This window comes from Tursiops truncatus, chromosome 6 (genome assembly GCF_011762595.2).
Source record: "Tursiops truncatus isolate mTurTru1 chromosome 6, mTurTru1.mat.Y, whole genome shotgun sequence".
Lineage (NCBI taxonomy): Eukaryota > Metazoa > Chordata > Mammalia > Artiodactyla > Delphinidae > Tursiops > Tursiops truncatus.
In genome coordinates, this window is record NC_047039.1 from 79,111,488 (window position 1) to 79,130,784 (window position 19,297).

At 44.3% G+C, this 19,297-nt stretch overlaps 1 pseudogene; it reads left to right on the forward strand.

Moving 5' to 3' along the window:
• Window positions 1-16,748, forward strand: part of LOC101315752 (olfactory receptor 13C7-like) — a 75,980-nt pseudogene extending 59,232 nt beyond the window's left edge.
• The last annotated feature ends 2,549 nt before the right edge of the window (window positions 16,749-19,297 follow it).

Here is a 19,297-nt window from a genome sequence, read left to right on the forward strand (position 1 = left end):
AGATCTCCATCTCAATGCTAAGACCCAGCTCCACTCAACGACCAGCAAGCTCCAGTGCTGGACACCCCATGCCAAACAACTAGCAAGACAGGAACACAACCCCACCCATTAGCAGAGAGGCTGCCTAAAATCATAATAAGTTCACACACACCCCAAAACACACCACCAGGCATGGTCCTGCCCACCATAAGGACAAGATCCAGCCTCATCCACCAGAACACAGGCACCAGTCCCCTCCACCAGAAGGCCTACACAACCCACAGAACCAACCTTACCCACTGGGGGGAGACACCAAAAACAACGGGAACTACGAACCTGCAGCCTGCGAAAAGGAGACCCCAAACACAGTAAGTTAAGCAAAATGAGAAGACAGAGAAATACACAGTAGATGAAGGAGCAAGGTAAAAAACCACCAGGCCAAACAAGTGAAGAGGAAATAGGCAGTCTACCTGAAAAAGAATTCAGAGTAATGATAGTAAAGATCCAAAATCTTGGAAATAGAATGGAGAAAATACAAGAAACGTTTAACAAGGACCTAGAAGAACTAAAGAGCAAACAATAATGAACAACACAATAAATGAAATTAAAAATTCTCTAGAAGGAATCAATAGCAGAATAACTGAGGCAGAAGAACAGATAAGTGACCTAGAAGATAAAATAGTGGAAATAACTACCACAGAGCAGAATAAAGAAAAAAGAATGAAAAGAGTTGAGGACAGTCTCAGAGACCTCTGGGACAACATTAAACACACCAACATTCAAATTATAGGGGTGCCAGAAGAAGAGAAAAAGAAAGGGTCTGAGAAAATATTTGAAGAGATTATAGTTGAAAACTTCCCTAATATGGGAAAGGAAATAGTCAATCAAGTCCAGGAAGCACAGAGAGTCCTATACAGGATAAATCCAAGGAGAAACATGCCAAGACACATATTAATCAAAATATCAAAAATTAAATACAAAGAAAAAATATTAAAAACAGCAAGGGAAAAGCAACAAATAACATACAAGGGAATCCCCATAAGGTTAACAACTGATCTCTCAGCAGAAACTCTGCAAGCCAGAAGGAAGTAGCAGGATATACTTAAAGTGATGAAAAGGAAAAACCTACAACCAAGATTACTCTACCCAGCAAGGATCTCATTCAGATTCGACAGAAGAATTAAAACCTTTACAGACAAACAAAAGCTAAGAGAATTCAGCACCACCAAACCAGCTTTACAACAAATGCTAAAGGAACTTCTCCAGGCAGGAAACACAAGAGAAGGAAAAGACGTACAATAACAAACCCAAAACAATTAAGAAAATGGTAATAGGAACATACATATTGATAATTACCTTAAATGTAAATGGATTAAATGCTCCAACCAAAAAACATAGACTGGCTATATGGCTACAAAAACAAGACCCGTATATGTGCTGTCTACAAGAGACCCACCTCAGACCTAGAGACACCTACAGACTGAAAGTGATAGGATGGAAAAAGATACTCCATTCAATTGGAAATCAAAAGAAAGTTGGAGTAGCAATTCTAATATCAGACAAAATAGACTTTAAAATAAAGACTATTACAAGAGACAAAGAAGGACACTACATAATGATCAAGGGGTCAATCCAAGAAGAAGATATAACAATTGAAAATATTTATGCACACAACATAGGAGCACCTCAATACATAAGGCAAATGCTAACAGCCATAAAAGGGGAAATCGACAGTTACACAATAATACTAGGGGAATTTAACACCCCACTTTCACCAATGGACAGATCATCCAAAATGAAAATAAATAAGGAAACACAAGCTTTAAATGACGGTTTAAACAAGATGGACTTAATTGATATTTATAAGACATTCCATCCAAAACCAACAGAATACACTTCTCAAGTGCTCATGGAACATTCTCTAGGATAGATCATATCTTGGGTCACAAATCAAGCCTTGGTAAATTTAAGAAAATTGAAATTGTATCAAGTATCTTTTCTGATCACTACGCTATGAGACTAGATAACAATCAAAGGAAAAAAAACTGTAAAAAATAGAAATACATGGAGGCTAAAGAATACGCTACTAAATAATGAAGAGATCACTGAAGAAATCAAAGAGGAAATCAAAAAATACCTAGAAACAAATGACAATGAAAACACGATGACCCAAACCTATGGGATGCAACAAAAACAGTTCTAAGAGGGAAGTTTATAGCAATACAATCCTACATCAAGAAACAAGAAAAATCTCAAATAAACAACCTAACCTTACACCTAAAGCAATTAGAGAAAGAAGAACAAAAAAAAACCAAAGTTAGCAGAAGGAAAGAATCATAAAGATCAGATCAGAAATAAATGAATAAGAAATGAAGGAAACAATAACAAAGATCGATAAAACTAAAAGCTCGTTCTTTGAGAAGATAAACAAAATTGATAAACCATTAGCCAGACTCATCAAGAAAAAAAGGGAGAAGACTCAAACCAACAGAATTAGAAATGAAAAAGGAGAAGTAAAAACTGATACTGCAGAAATACAAAGGATCATGAGAGATTATTACAAGCAACTATATGCCAATAAAATGCACAACCTGGAAGAAATGGACAAATTCTTAGAAAAGCACAACCTTCTGAGACTGAACCAGGAAGAAATAGAAAATATTAACAGACCAATCACAAGCAGTGAAATTCAAACTGTGATTAAAAATCTTCCAACAAACAAAAGCCCAGGACCAGATGGCTTCACAGGTGAATTCTGTCAAACATTTAGAGAAGAGCTAACACCTATCCTTCTCAAACTCTTCCAAAATATAGCAGAGGGAGGAACACTCCCAAACTCATTCTACGAGGCCACCATCACTCTGATACCAAAAGCAAAGATGTCACAAAGAAAGAAATCTACCGGCCAGTATCACTGATGAACATAGATGCAAAAGTCCTCAACAGAATACTAGCAAACAGAATCCAACAGCACATTAAAAGGATCATACACCATGATCAAGTGGGGTTTATCCCAGGAATGCAAGGATTCTTCAATATACAAAAATCAATCAATGTGATACACCATATTAACAAACTGAAGGAGAAAAACCATATGATAATCTCAATAGATGCAGAAAAAGCCTTTGACAGAATTCAACAGCCATTTATGATAAAAACTCTCCAGAAGGTAGGCATAGAGGGAACTTACCTCAACATAATAAAGGCCAGATATGACAAACCCACAGCCAACATCGTTCTCAATAGTGAAAAACTGAAACCATTTCCTCTAAGATTAGGAACAAGACAAGGTTGTCCACTCTCACCACTGTTATTCAACATAGTTTTGGAAGTTTTAGCCACAGCAATCAGAGAAGAAAAAGAAATAAAAGGAATCCAGATCAGAAAAGAAGAAGTAAAACTGTCACTGTTTGCAGATGACATGATACTATACATAGAGAATCCTAAAGATGCTACCTGAAAACTACTAGAGCTAATCAATGAATTTGGTAGAGCAGCAGGATACAAAATTAATGCACAGGAATCTCTTGCATTCCTATACATTAATGATTAAAAATCTGAAAGAGAAATTAAGGAAACTGCCATTTACCATTGTAACAAAAATAATAAAATACCTAGGAATAAACCTACCTAAGGAGACAAAAGACCTGTATGCAGAAAGCTATAAGACACTGATGAAAGAAATTAAAGATGATACAAACAGATGGAGAGATTCCATGTTCTTGGATTGGAAGAATCAACATTGTGAAAATGACTGTGCTCCCCAAAGCAATCTACAGATTCAGTGCAATCTCTATCAAACTACCAATGGCATTTTTCACTTAACTAGAACAAAAAATTTCACAATTTGTATGGAAACACAAAAGACCCCGAATAGCCAAAGCAATCTTGAGAAAGAGAAACAGAGTTGGAGGAATCAGGCTCCTGGGCTTCAGACTAAACTACAAAGCTACAGTAATCAAGACAGTATGGTACTGGCACAAAGACAGAAATACAGATCAACGGAACAGGATAGAAAGCCCAGAGATAAACCCATGCACATATGGTCACCTTATTTTTGATGAAGGAGGCAAGAATATACAATGGAGAAAAGACAGCTTCTTCAATAAGTGGTGCTGGGAAAACTGGACAGCTACATGTAAAAGAATGAAATTAGAACACTCCCTAACACCATACACAAAAATAAACTCAAAATGGATTAAAAACCTAAATGTAAGGCCATATACTATAAAACTCTTAGAGGAAAACATGGGCAGAACACTGTATGACATAAATCACAGCAAGATCCTTTTTGACCCACCTCCTAGAGAAATGGAGATAAAAACAAAATAAACAAATGGGACCTAATGAAACTTAAAAGCTTTTGCACAGCAAAGGAAACCATAAACAAGCCGAAAAGACAACCATCAGAATGAGAGAAAATATTTGCAAATGAAGCAACTGACAAAGGATTAATCTCCAGAATTTACAAGCAGCTTGTGCAGCTCAATATCAGAAAAACAAACAACCCAATCCAAAAATGGGCAGAAGACCTAAACAGACATTTCTCCAAAGAAGATATACAGGTTGCCAACAAACACGTGAAAGGATGCTCAACATCACTAATCATTAGAGAAATGCAAATCACAACTACAATGAGGTATCTCCTCATACCAGTCAGAATGGCCATGATCAAAAAGTCTACAAATAATAAATGCCAGAGAGGGTGTGGAGGAAAGGGAACCCTCCTACACTGTTGGTGGGAATGTAACTTGGTACAGCCACTATGGAGAACAGTATGGAGATTCCTTTAAAAACTACAAATAGAGTTGCTATATGATCCAGCAATCCCACTCCTGGGCATAAATCTGGAAAACATGAAAACTGTAATTTGAAAAGATTCATGCACCCCAGTGTTCATAGGAGCATTATTTACAATAGCCAAGACATGGAAGCAACCCAGGTGTTCATCAACAGATGAATGGGTAAAGAAGATGTGGTACATATATAGAATGGAATATTACTCAGCCATAAAAAAGAAGGAAGTATTGCCATTTGCAACAACATGGATGGACCTAGAGATTTTCATACTAAGTGAAGTATGTCAGACAGAGAAAAACAAATATTATATGATATCACTTATATGTGGAATCTAAAAATAATGCAAATGAACTTATTTACAAAACAGAAACAGACTCACAGACATAGAAAACAAACTTATGGTTACCAAAGGGGAAAAGTGGGGGAGGGGGAGCGATAGATTAGGAATATGAGATTAACAGATATATACTACTATATATAAAACAGATAAATAACAAGGATTTACTGTATAGCACAGGGAACTATATTCAGTATCTTGTAATAATCTATAACAGTAAAGAATCTGAAAAAGAATATATATATACACACACACATATATATTCATAGACATATATATACATACATATATATATATCTGAATCACTTTTCTATACACCTGAAACTAACACAATATTGTAAATCTACTATAGTTCAGTAAAAAGAAAAAAGAGAAAAAGAATTAGAGGAAGAAATTGTAAACCAAAAAAATTGAAAATATAGTGTAAGAAAATGAAAAAAAGTTCAGATTGCTGGGTCCTACCTTTGTAGATGGTCTTAAAGATCAGTGTTTTGGTTTTCTCTTTTAAATAAATGCTCTCCATGTACCTCTGATGTACACCAGTCTTGGGAATCACTGACGCCATTAAACCATCTCTGGTTTAAAGGTAGAGAAACTGAGGCCAAGAGAGGTTTGTGAATTGCATGTGGACCTGAAGAAGGGGTGCGTGTTTTCTACTTGGTAATGATACAGTGTCCAAAAGAGGTTATCTCAGGATGTCAGGAATTAAGGGACGCAGAATCAATTTTAGAGAAAGGCTGCTTTACTGTCAGGGAGTACAGAATTTAAAGCTTGGCAGAATCTTCAGATATTAAACCCATCAGGTCCTCTTCTCTAACCCACCTGTTGTTACAGGGGTCCTGTCTTCAGGAGGTGATTTCTTGGCTTCTGTTTGAACATTTTGAATAATGGTGGGAGTGCTCACGGCCTCCAGTGTTGTTGTCGGGAAGTCTGGGCTGTTAATTAGAGTTCTTCAGGGACCTGATATGTGCCCTTTTCTAACTTATCCCTTCCTCCACTGGTCCTAAGTCAGCCTCCTGGGCTCATGCAAAACACATCTGCTCCCTTGCTACAACAGCAACCTTCAGAGCTTTTGGAAACAGTTGCCTTGTTCCCTCACCCCTCCTCCCTGCCTCCTCTATGCTCAGCCCTCTTTGCATCAGACTCTTTTTTCCTCCCAGCTGGTGAAGAGCTAGCTGTAGAGGTCACCCGGCAGTACCCAGGGTCCCATGTAGGCTGGGTCTCTTGCTTGCCAGTTTACCAGGGGCCAGGAGAAGTGACTGTCTTCTGGGTGTAGAGGGCTCCAAAGTGCAGCCACAGCTTGCAGTGCACAGAAGCTACAGCTACTCACAGTGTCCTTGCCTGCCCTTGGGGCTCAATGAGACAAGGAGACGAGGGCTGACTCTCAAGGCTGAGACTCAGCCCGGTACCCCAGCCCAGAGGAGATGGCGCTGCAGGGTGGGCGGGCAAGCCTTGCCCAAGCCCTGGGCCAGTACCCCCTTCTCTGTGCTCCGTACTGCTCTCCAGAGGGTCCCACGATGACTCTCTCAGGAGTTTAGAGCTGGGTTGCTTTGGGGCCAGGCCCTATCCCAGAAGCAATTTAAAGTTTGGTGAGAGGCTCGGAATTTAGACTTCACCTCATAGATCCAATTAGACAATGTTGTGAAGTCTACCCAAAACTCCCCTCTCACTAGGAATGGAAACCTCAGCTTAGAATGTTCTCTAGCCAGGTAATCAGAGTTCTCCCGGGCTTTGATCACAATTGGTCCAGGAGCCAACAGTTGGCTCTGTCATTGGCCCTAAAAAGAGCCTCGAAGGGAAAAAGAGCTGGGCCTCAGTGAATTCAAACATTCCTGGGAACTTTGGACAGATTCCTGGCCACCTAGGCATCTCCTCCCCTCCACTGGGTGACCCAGGGTGCGCGCTCTCTCTCTCTCTCTCTCTCTCTCGCTCTCTCTCTCTTTCTCTCTCTTTCTTCCCCCCGCCTCCCTCACCCTCTCTCTCCCCCAACAGCCTGCCCTCCACTCTGAACAATCCCTATGCTACAAACATGTCATGTGTGCCAGGCCTTGTGCCAGGTACCAAAGGGTAGGGGTGAGTGGGCGACATGATGGCCAGAAGCGAGTCTTTGCCTTCAGAGAATGTCCAGCAGAGTGGGAACATCCAGAGACTGAGGCAAGACTGAGAATGTCACAAAGCTGTCCAGGGGGCTGGTCACGGGAGGAGCAGGCGGAACTAGCCCAGGGTGACAATAACAGGGATGGAGGAGAGAGTGGCCCTGGGAGACGTTTAGGAGGAAGAAATGATAGGATTTAGAGATAGATCTGGGGTGGGGCATGCAGAAGAGAGGAAAATGAACAATGGGTAAATTCCCAGATCTTGTGAACGGGAAGAAAGACCTGGAGGAAGTTAGGAGGAGAGCCTGTCTGGGCTGGTGGAGGTAGGGTGGCTACAGCGTTGTCTCTGACATTTCTGTGTACAGTTTCTCTACATCTTTGTGCCCAGCTCCAGGCTGGTTACTAGAAATAGAGATATGACTAAGAGATAGTTTCTGTGATTGAGGGAGTTTATGGCCAGTTTGATTTGTTGTATTTGAGATAATGGTGAGGTATTAATATTAATATGGGTTGCCATTAATTTACAACTGTTTTCTTAATCTTATCTAATGCTCCCCAAGCCCCATGAAGTAGGTACGAGGGATACTTGGATGTAAGCGGGTGGAAGGACCCTCCTTCGCTGGGCTGCAGTGACTCGTATTTGGGATGTCTAGCATCTTTGACCTCTGCTCTCTAAATGCCAGGAGCCTCCCCCTCCTTCACGCTTGGGCTTCCTCAAGGGTTAGGGGATGTCTTGGGGTTCATGGGGGACAGTGGCACAGTCGGGCCTCATGGTTGAACAGGCACTGGACTGTCAATCAGGATCTGAGTGGCTCCTGCTGGTCCCTCTGTGGCAGAACTCTCTGTCCCCCAACTCCAGGGGGGACTGCCCCGGGTGTGTCACAGGGACTGTCCCTGTGACTCAGCTTCAGCTCCCACAGGCCAGGCCTCTCCTCACTACCCACTTTCTTTGTGTTACTCTGGTTTCTCCTTCCTGTTCTTCCTTCCTTACACCAGCTGCTGACTCTGTCCTGGTGTTTTGAGTTCAAGCTTGTAAGAGACAGAACTAAGGGGTTTGGTTACTCATCATCCAGTATCAGCCACCAGACAGCCCATATGCTGACTGCCCCTGGGACAGGGGTCCACTGGTCAGTCAGGTGAGTCCTGTGGCCAGGGCACCTCCTGGTACAGAGCATGGAAACAATGTAAGGGACCTCAGAAAGAGACTGTGGTGCTTCCTGGAATGAAGCAGCGAATCAGGCAAATACTGTCTAGACGATCCAGCGTTCAGACATGAGAAATTATACACTTACCTCTCCCCTGAGTGCTTGCTGCATGAGTGGGCTCCCCTCCGTGAAGGGGCAGTGCTTTGGTCCCTCTCCCTTCCTCCCCTTCCCTTCTCCCTCTTCAGGGAAGTTCTGTCTCTCTGACCTTTATAGCACCTGATTCCAGCCCTGGTATTATCTCAAAATGGTGGTGGTTCTTTTCCACCTTTACAGAGAATGTGCTGTTACTCATGACTCCCAACAGAATCTCAAAGTGTTTTGATCAGGGATCTGGTTACAGACCTTATGAATCTCGTGGGGTGTCACGTCCACATTTGTCCTTAGAAAGCCACAATAAACAGATGCCTCCCAGGAAATGCTGGGGTTGGTGGAGTTCAGACTACCCCTTTGGTCCAGTTATCTATGGCAAACTCACATTTACACACATACACACAAACACACTCGTAGAAAGGAGATTTCTGACACACAAAGCTTTCTCTTGGCCGGTTAAAACCCAGTATTCCCTTGGCTGGTCTGTCCGAGCCTTCCCTAGACAATGAGGAATAATGAGGAGAAACATCTTCTGCAATACCTCAAATTTCAATGCCCTGAGACCCTACACACTGAGTTAGTAAGAAGCCTAACCCTGGGCTACTCAGTGTGACAGAGGGCAGCATCGGCATCACCTGGGAACTTGTTAATGCAGATTCCTGGGCCTTTCCCGGGACCTACTAAATCAATCTCTGTGGATGGGGCCCAGCAGCCTGCACATGCACCTATATGTGTGTGCGTGTGTGCCTATGTGTTTCCAGTCTGTGTTTTAACAATTCCTCTAGGTGATTCTGATGCATGCTACTGTCTGAGAAGCACTGGTCTATCTAGACTTTTCCTAGGATTGGGGTCCCAGTTATTCCTTCTAAGGAATCCAGGAGGAAGGAGGGTGTTTTTTTATGCAGGATCAGAACAGCTGCCTGTAATTCCTCTGCTCTGGAGACAACTGCTCTTCCAGTCCTTGCTTTCCCCTAACTCTTGACTTTTGACCCTTGACTGTCCACACCCCTGCTGACCTCCTCTGGGTCACTGGTCTCTGTGGCCTTACTCTGTCCTCTGCAAGCAGCGAACCTTGTTCCTATCCTCAGAATCCACTTGCTCAGAGGGTTCTCATGACAGAGTGGATGGGTCCCTAGTGGCCCAGAGGTCAAGGAAACTATGTAGATGTTATGAATTTGCATTTCAGGGGGCCCCCAACAATCTTCCGTGGCAGTACAGTTAGACTTGTATCTACAGACAGCAGAGCAGTGCTAGCATCTCCAGGGTTCCAGCCACTCTCCCTAAGTGATGGATAAGTTGATGAGTCTCCAGCTCAGACATCTCCCCCATCTCTAGCTGGAAGTTCCTCAAACACACTGTACTCCAAAATGAATTCATCTTCTCCCCAAAAACCAAAAACTTGGTTGATATTCTCCACTTTGGTCGTGTCACCATCACCCAGCCATCACTTGAGCTAGAAATATTGATTCTATCCTCTTTCCCCCCTGCTATATCCAACCAAAATCTACTATTATATTTTGTACTTACCAAACCTTTCTTGAATCTCCCCATCTTCACCACGCAGTCACTCCCCAGTCAATGTTCTTATCTTTGTTTGCCTGAAGTGCTTCCCTGTCTCTTTAGACCTTGTCCTCCTGCCCCCAGTCTTGCCTCGACATTGTGCCCAGAAGGATCAACCTAAGATGCAAATTTCATCGTGTCGGACCTTTACTTAAAATTTCTAAGTGCCTTCTCATCCCCTACAGAAGAAAGTCCTAACTCCTCAGGATGTCCCAAAAGATCAACTTGGGTCCAGCCCTGCCTTCCTCCCCATCAGCAGCCCCTTTGTGCTCCAGCAACACTGCACTGCTGGTCACTCCTCACTCCTGGGGCTCTTTCTCATTTCTGTGTCTTTGGTTATGCAGCCCCCTCTGCCTGGGATGATTACCCACTCCCCTTCATTGGGCAGATTGACATTCCTCCATTCCAGTGGTGTACTGGTGAATATTTAACGACTGCCATCTCCAAGTCAAAAAAGCCCTGATCTGGAGCATTTGATGATTTCTGTGATATAAACACTCCCAGGATGGCCCATTTCTTTTTTTTTTTTTAACATCTTTATTGGGGTATAATTGCTTTACAATGGTGTGTTAGTTTCTGCTTTATAACAAAGTGAATCAGTTATACATATACATATGTTCCCATATCTCTTCCCTCTTGCGTCTCCCTCCCTCCCACCCTCCCTATCCCACCCCTCCGGGTGGTCACAAAGCACCGAGCCGATATCCCTGTGCCATGCGGCTGCTTCCCACTAGCTATCTACCTTACGTTTGGTAGTGTATATATGTCCATGCCACTCTCTTGCCCTGTCACAGCTCACCCTTCCCCCTCCCCATATCCTCAAGTCCGTTCTCCAGGAGGTCTGTGTCTTTATTCCTGTCTTACCCCTAGGTTCTTCATGACATTTTTTTTCTTAAATTCCATATATATGTGTTAGCATACGATATTTGTCTTTTTCTTTCTGACTTACTTCACTCTGTATGACAGACTCTAGGTCTATCCACCTCATTACAAATAGCTCAATTTTGTTTCTTTTTATGGCTGAGTAATATTCCATTGTATATATGTGCCACATCTTCTTTATCCATTCATCTGATGATGGGCACTTAGGTTGTTTCCATCTCCAGGCTATTGTAAATAGAGGTGCAATGAACATTTTGGTACATGACTCTTTTTGAATTATGGTTTTCTCAGGGTATATGCCCAGTAGTGGGATTGCTGGGTCGTATGGTATTTCTATTTGTAGTTTTTTAAGGAACCTCCATACTGTTCTCCATAGTGGCTGAACCAATTCACATTCCCACCAGCAGTGCAAGAGTGTTCCTTTTCTCCACACCCTCTCCAGCATTTATTGTTTCTAGATTTTTTGATGATGGCAGGATGGCCCATTTCAAGCTACCAATAAAGTCACTGAATCGGAGTTGGGAAGAGATGTGCACAATTGCGAGCCAGCGCCAGCACACCACGGACCTTGGCTCACCTCCTCCAGGAGGTCTGGCCCCTGCCTCCTCTGGGCTGCCACATCAGCGTGGGCATTCTCCCTGGCCTGCACTTCCTTCCTTGTTTGGTAGCTTTCTTTTCACATTCCTGTCTCTAGATCGTGGTTCTCGGCACATTTCTGCCTTCTACGTAGTACACACTTAATAATCGTTTGCTGGATAAAGGAGGGTACCCATTTTCTGGACCCATCCCTGTTCTGGGTCACATTCTGTCCGTGACTACCGTAAGGTCTGGGAGCACGTGTGCAGATGATAGGTTGCTGAAAGGACAGTGACTTAGATGGATGCCAAGTGAGGATTCAGGAAGAACACGGCAGGTTATTTCAAGGGCCCTAATCCAACAAGTTGAAAATCCAGAGGAGAATATAGACCCCTAAAACCACTGCGTAAACACAGACTTGGGGTAATGAGGCTTGACTACAGCACAGGAGAAAAGACTTGACGTCTGAGTGAGTCATGTTCTGACCAGCAGGCTGCTGGACTCTGTTAATGGGATTATGATGTTCAGAGAGAAGGAAGGGAGGGAGGGAGAAAAGGAGGGAGGGAGAAAGGAAGCAGGCAGTAAACTTCCTCCAGTGCCTTCAACACAATTGGATCTTGGAGATGCAATCCCAGAAGGATACAAAGTTTCTAAACTGAGTCAACTCACTTTCCAAAGTTTAAATGACTTCAAGGACTAAAATGGTCCCGAAGAACAGACTGGAATTTAAATGATCTTCTAAGGGTGATGGCCAGTTCTTTGGAGATTGCACCCTGAACACAGGAGACAGGTGGAGGGCAGAGGACTGGCTGGACCCTTCACCTGTCACACATTCCGAGCCCTCACCCTGATGTTTCCCACTTGGTATCGCTATTTCTGACATGTGACCTCTTCCCAACTCTTAGGAAGGAGATCCTTCTTGCTCACCATGTCTCTTGTAAAGGTAAGCACAGGATTTGATCACACCAAAAGTTTCGTTCATGCGGCTGCATTTTGGCCGCCAGACTTGATTGTAATGGAATGGAGTTGAAAAGGGGAGGTGGAAAGCCCTTTCACTGATATGATGTTATTCTCACAGAGTCAGATAGACCCATCAAACCTCAAATGTCTCTGAGGTCCTCTGCCCTCACCCCACTTTGTGCCGAGGGGAAAGGTCTTGCCTGGGACCCCGCAGTCCTAACCTTCTCCTCACACAGTTGTCTCTTCTTGATTGAGACTGGTGTGTGGGTGGTGCTGTTTCTTGTTTTGTGGTTAAGAATCCAAAGTCCAGCGACAATAATGAGCCACGATTCTGGATCTCGTGGTGATGACATGGCGGGAATATCTTCTTCACAGGATCCAGGTTTTGGGGAGAGGTTGGAGGGCTGGCTGACGTAGAGTGAAACCCCAGCCTGGGACTCATTTACCGCCCCAGCACACACATCCACCTAGCGGGGCGGCACGTGAGCCATCCTCAAGCTGGGGGCCGTTGTCAGTGCTGACCAGCCTTTGTAGTCAGTTCCTGGCTGGCACATTTGCCCGTGTGAGAGATATATCTGTTTTAAGGCCCTGGGAGAAAAAGGGAGATGGACTCCTGTTTATCTTCATGCTGAAGCCAAGCTATTTCTAGACACTTGGAGGGCTGTCTGTGGAAGAGGGATTAATGTTGCAAAGGAGCAGATTTTGGCTCAGTATCAAAGGGGAACTACTTCAAAGTGCAGTGAGCCTTGCCAGGAAGTACAGCACCCCACGTCATTCAGGGAACCAAATGCAGGCCAGAGGACTGTGAGGAATGCAGCAAGGGGCTTTCCACATTGGAAAGAGAGCAGATTGTGAAATAGATCCTGAGGCCTGCTGTCAGTAGCATCAGAGCGATCGTTTGGGTTGATAAGGATGAGGATGATATAATCACTTGTGTGTGTGACTATTTGCATGACTATTTCCTCTACTAGATTTTGAGCTCTTTGAGGTTACGGGCTGTGACTGTCTTTGCTGTGATCCCAGCACCTAGAATTATGCCTGGCTCAGCACAGATGCTCAGTAAATATGTCCACCTGAATTGAATTATTGTGGCACTGACTTGGTCACAACTACAGTGCTGAGCACCGCCAGAGGAGTGTCTCAGAGCTCCCCAGGCAGGAAGTGCCCCCGTATAATTGAGGCAGGGGCTGGATGACTGAGAGCAGTTGAACAGATGGAGATCTGGGAAGTTCATGAATATTTTCGATACAGAGCAAATAAAACCAAATGCCCAACATCCTCAGTGTCACCTACAGTTTTTCACTGGTCCAGAGTAAATCCTAGTTTGGGGAGCTCTTAGAAGTCTGAGGAGAGATTCAAGCTTCCCAGAAAGAAGGCCTGACCGAGCAGGACTCAGGGCTCTGTGAACAGTCTTAGGGAGAACCCAGTGCCTCTGGTGAGGCAGATGGAGAATGCAGAAAAGAAGGGACATTCAGTCAAACTCTCCTTCAACTTGGCCACAGTGCACAAGAGGCTCACTTGAACCCCAAATGTACAAAAGGATCAACCGGAGGTTAAGACCTTGGCGCTGTGTCTGGGTTAATTCTCTCAACAGGCAACACCAGGGAAGAGGAACTGCAGGCTCCCACCTCCCCCTAAGAGAAGAGGCTTGATTTTCTTTTTTTTCCTCTTGGTTTTCATTTATGTCATCTTGTCTCCTGTGTGCCTTATTCTTTTTCAATGTGTGCCGGATGTTGTATTTGCAAAATTACTTGTAGACATGATTTAGAGACTGGGTGATATTGCCTTCCTTCAAGGTAGATTTATGTTTTGTTTTGTTTTTTGTTTTTGTTTTTTCCGTACACGGGTTTCTCACTGTCGTGGCCTCTCCCGTTGCGGAGCACAGGCTCCGGACGCGCAGGCTCAGCGGCCATGGCTCACGGGCCCAGCCGCTCCGCGTCACGTGGGATCTTCCCGGACCGGGGCACGAACCCGCGTCCCCTGCATTGGCAGGTGGACTCTCAACCACTGTGCCTTCCTTCAAGGTAGATTTATGTTTGCTTCTGTTAGGTATTTGGGAGCATCAAAAATTTGGGACCACCTCAATCCAATTTCAGGGCTTGATTTGAAGCTGAGCTATAGCACTTGTAAATGCATGTTTCTTTCTGATTCACTCATTCCTGTGGTGCTGCCCTTTGGGTTCCCTACCAAAGGGAGGAGGTTTAGTTAGGAGCCCTTCACAGTGGGCCTTGCACTTCAAAACCTGTTCCCACCTCCACGAGGCTATGCGTAGTGCTTCTTGGCCTCTCAGTGGCCACCTCCAGAAGCTGCAAATGCCCTAGTTGAAACATAACCTCAAATGCTGGATATACTTCCTTGAATTCCTTTTTTCCCCCAGAGTTATGACCCTATGATTCTTTGTTGTATTATTTACCTTGCCAGTGCTTTACACAGATATTTTAAATCATTTGCCCAGTTTTCTGTGCTCTAGAGCCTGCGAGCCACAACTGCTGAGCCCGTGTGCCACAACTACTGAAGCCCAAGCACCTAAAGCCCATGCTTCGCAACAAGAGGAGCCACCGCAATGAGAAGCCCGCGCACCACAACAAAGAGTAACCCCCACTCGCCGCAACCAGAGGAAGCCTGCGTGCAGCAACGAAGACCCAAGGCAGCCAAAAAAAATTAAAATAAATAAATTTATTTTAAAAAAATCATTTGCCCAGTTTTAAAAATTGTCACCTGCAGATGAGTTAATCCACATTAACTCTTCATTCTTACTGAAAACAAGTTAAATACTGATCTCTACTATATTTTTTCTAGAACCCCTTAGACATGACAGAATTGTCAGAGCTCTTCTCCAGTTGCTCAGCAGGGTGAAGATTTTTGCTGCTGCCCAGGCACTTTTGGAGTCAGAGAGTGCTGAGATTGACCTCAGAGACTTCCTTCAGGTGATAGATCGGAGGCACCATGGACAGGTCCAGTCAGACCTCCCCCGTGGTAGGGTTCATTCTCCTGGGCCTCTCAGCCCACCCAAGGCTGGAGAAAATGTTCTTTGTGCTCATCCTGCTCATGTACCTGGTGACCCTGCTGGGCAACGGGGTCCTCATCCTGGTGACCATCCTGGACTCCCACCTACACAAGCCCATGTACTTCTTCCTGAGGAACCTCTCCTTCCTGGACATCTGCTACACAACCTCCTCAGTCCCCCTCATCCTTGACAGCTTCCTGACCCCAGGAAAACCGTCTCTTACTCAGCATGTTTTGGGCAAATGTTCCTCTCCTTTGCCATGGGGGCCACAGAGTGTGTGCTTCTGGGCATGATGGCGTTTGATCGCTCCGTGGCCATCTGCAACCCCCTGAGGTACTCTGTGATCATGAGCAAGGCTGCCTACGTGCCCATGGCTGCTGGCTCCTGGGCAGCTGGTATCACCAACTCTGTAGTTCAGACATCCCAGGCTGTGAAGTTGCCCTTCTGTGGGGACAATGTCATCAACCACTTCACCTGTGAGATCCTGGCTGTCCTGAAGTTGGCCTGTGCTGACATCTCCATCAATGTGATCAGCATGGTTGTGGCCAATGTGATCTTCCTGGGCGTCCCAGTTCTGTTCATCTTTTTCTCCTGTGTGTTCGTCATTACTACCATCCTAAGGATCCCCTCAGCAGAGGCGAGGAAAAAGACCGTCTCCACCTGCTCTGCCCACCTCACAGTTGTGATCATATTCTATGGGACCATTGTCTTTATGTATGCCAAGCCCAAGTCTAAGGACCCACTGGGGACAGATAAACAGGACCTTTCAGGCAAGCTCATCTGCCTCTTCTATGGGGTGGTGACTGCCATGCTCAACCCCATCATCTACAGCCTAAGGAACAAAGATGTAAAGGCTTCTGTGAAGACCTTTGGATGTCAGAAACACCTGAGTAATGTTGCCTTGTATATCTAGAAAAATAGTATAGATGATCTTATTTGCAAAGCAGAAATAGAGACACAGATGTAGAGAACAAACGTATGGATACCAAGGGGGAAAGGGGGGAAGGTGGGCTGAATTGGGTGATTGAGATTGATATATATACACTATTGATACCATGTATAAAATAGATAACTAATGAGAACCTACTGTATAGCACAGGGAACTCTATTCAGTGTTCTGCGGTGACCTAAATGGGAAAGAAACCCAAAAAAGAGTGGATATATGTATATGTATAGCTGATTCACTTTGCTGTACAGAAGAAACTAACACAACATTGTAAAGCAACTATACTCCAATAAAAATTAATTTTTTTAAAGAAATTTAAATTAAAAAAAAAAAAAGAAACACCTATCTGAGTGACTGTCATGGAATTCCACGCTGCCAGAACACATGATCTCCAAACTCCTCAGTCCTCCTGGGGAAGTGGGAACCCAGTGTAGAGAAGGGAGTCTCCCAAGATTCATGTTGTGGACCATGTGAGTAAGACTAAAAAGTAAACTGGCCCTCCTCCCCTTGTTACATAGGCAATGGAATCTTCTATCTAAGAATCTAGAAGGAAAGAGCTTTGCATTTCTAGAAACGCTGGCTAGTTGTTGGCTTTGTGCATAACCACGGTGACGTCACATCATAGCTACTTTATGCCAATGAAATCTAAGATCCTCTGCAACCAGAAGCTGACTCTTTGTTCTTATAACTAAAAAAACAAAACTAAATGGGTTGGGATGAAAGTTCATTTAAGAGTCAGTGGCTCATAGCTGGTCCTGGCCATAGACTCAGGGACCATCAAGATTCCCAGGGTGACCGTCTGGGGACCATGGCTTGTCCTGTTTGTTCCCAATTAAGTCTGATGCTTTGTTCCCCTGGGGGTTAAGTCCAGAACCCTCAGTATTGGGAAAAGCCCATTAACATTCCAAATTATTGTATTATTACAACAGCTGCTTCTATCACTCCCAGAGAAAACAAGAGAGCTGTTCAAAGAGCAACTGGGTGGGAGAGGACAGGGAAGGATCAGCCAGGTCAGCATAGACTGGGGCTGAACCATCCTGCCCTGTCCATCTAGAGGTGCTCTCAGCCCAGGCCAGGCAGCCAGAAACCTGCCTTCCAATTCCACCTCCAACACCATTTGCCACTGCTGAGAGCTTGGCTAAGTTTCTTTCCCTCTCTGGACCTTAATTCCTTTGTCTGTAAAATAAGAGCTTATGGCCCATCCCTCTCACTAGACAATGAGTGTAAAAACACCTTGGGGAAAGCCCAGAGAGGAGTAGTTCATGGCTCACACCCCACAAACTGCCGCTCATTGATTAGGGATCTCCTCTGTGTTCTCTCCCCATCCTTCACAGATCATGAGCAATGGCTCCAAATTTCTAAGGCCACTTAGGGCACTATTTGAAGGAGACTTGGGTGGGCTGATTGTGGCTCTGGATACCTGTGCCTGCTGCAAACCCGCCATCTGGTGGACATTTCTGCAAACTCCTGAGATCAGTGCTTCTGGAACTTTAACGTGCTCCTGATTCACCTGGGAATGTTGTGAAAATGCCAATTCGGATTCATTGAGTCTGAGGTGAGGTTGGAGATTCTGCGTCTCTGACAAGTTCCCAGGTGATGCCATCTATGCTGCTGCCCTTCGGACCACACTTTGAGTAGCAGGCTCTGCAAGATGTGCGACTAGGGCCAAGGGTCTGAAGGGAGAGGCAGGGAAGCAACTCCGGCGTGTGCCAGGTCCTCCAGCATCGGCAACCGAGGCTGCTCTCTCCACTCTGGGGGCAGCAGTTTGCCCTGCGACCTCTCTTCTCTTACAGGTCTAAGAAGAATTTTTGGTTTATCAGTTTGTTCAGCTTTTCACTTGTTAGTACAGAGTGGTGTCTTCCAAGCTTCTTCCATGCTAGACCAGAAACCAGCCGTTCCCACTTCAAATAGCTCTAAAAGTGCGGTCAAGTGCAAGTGCAAATAGATACAACAGTGTTAAGTGCAAAATTAGAGGCATAAATATAACAGAGAAAGAAACGGATGTAAAATTTTGCGGAAAACAAAATTGTATTTCTAAAGATTAACCAGAAAAATATTATCAGTAATATGAGTTCAGAAAAGTTAAGGAGACAGAAATAACTTCTCAAAAATCAATTGCGTTCCTACATACCATCAGTATAGAACAAAAAAACAAAACAGAAATAATATCCTATTTGCAGGAGTAACGAGTACCGAATGATTGGGAAAAAACATAATTCCAGACATGACAGACTGTGTCAAGGAAAAAATGATGCATGTCGTTGGAGTATAAAGGAAGGCGGAGTGACTGACCAGGGGCTTGAGAGTATAAATACAAAACAATGGCCTTAATTTCTAAGGGGGAAGCTCTCAACTTGTAACAAATAGAACTTCTTTCATATGCATATTCCTGGTCTCTACCCTCCACCATAATGATTCAAATTTCACTGTGTCTGCGGTAAGGCCAATAGGAAACCTGGGCTTAGAAACAAAGTTATTTAGTGTTTTAAATTCCCCAGAAGCCAGGACTTCCTTGGTGGTCCAGTGGGTAAGACTCCGTGCTGCAACGCAGGGGGCCTGGGTTTGGTTAGGGGAACTAGGTCCCGCATGCATGCCACAACTAAAAAGTCCACATGCTGCAACTAAAGATCCCAAGTGCCGCAACGATGATCACACATGCTGAAACTAAGACCCGGCACAGCCAAAATAAACAAACAAACAAACAATAAATAAATTCCCCAGAAGACTGTACTCAACTACATAAATTGCTAGTGAAGAATAATTGAACGGGACTTCCCTGGTGGTGCAGTGGTTAAGAACCTGCCTGCCAATGCAGGGGACTCGGGTTCGAGCCCTGGTCTGGGAAGATCCCACATGCCA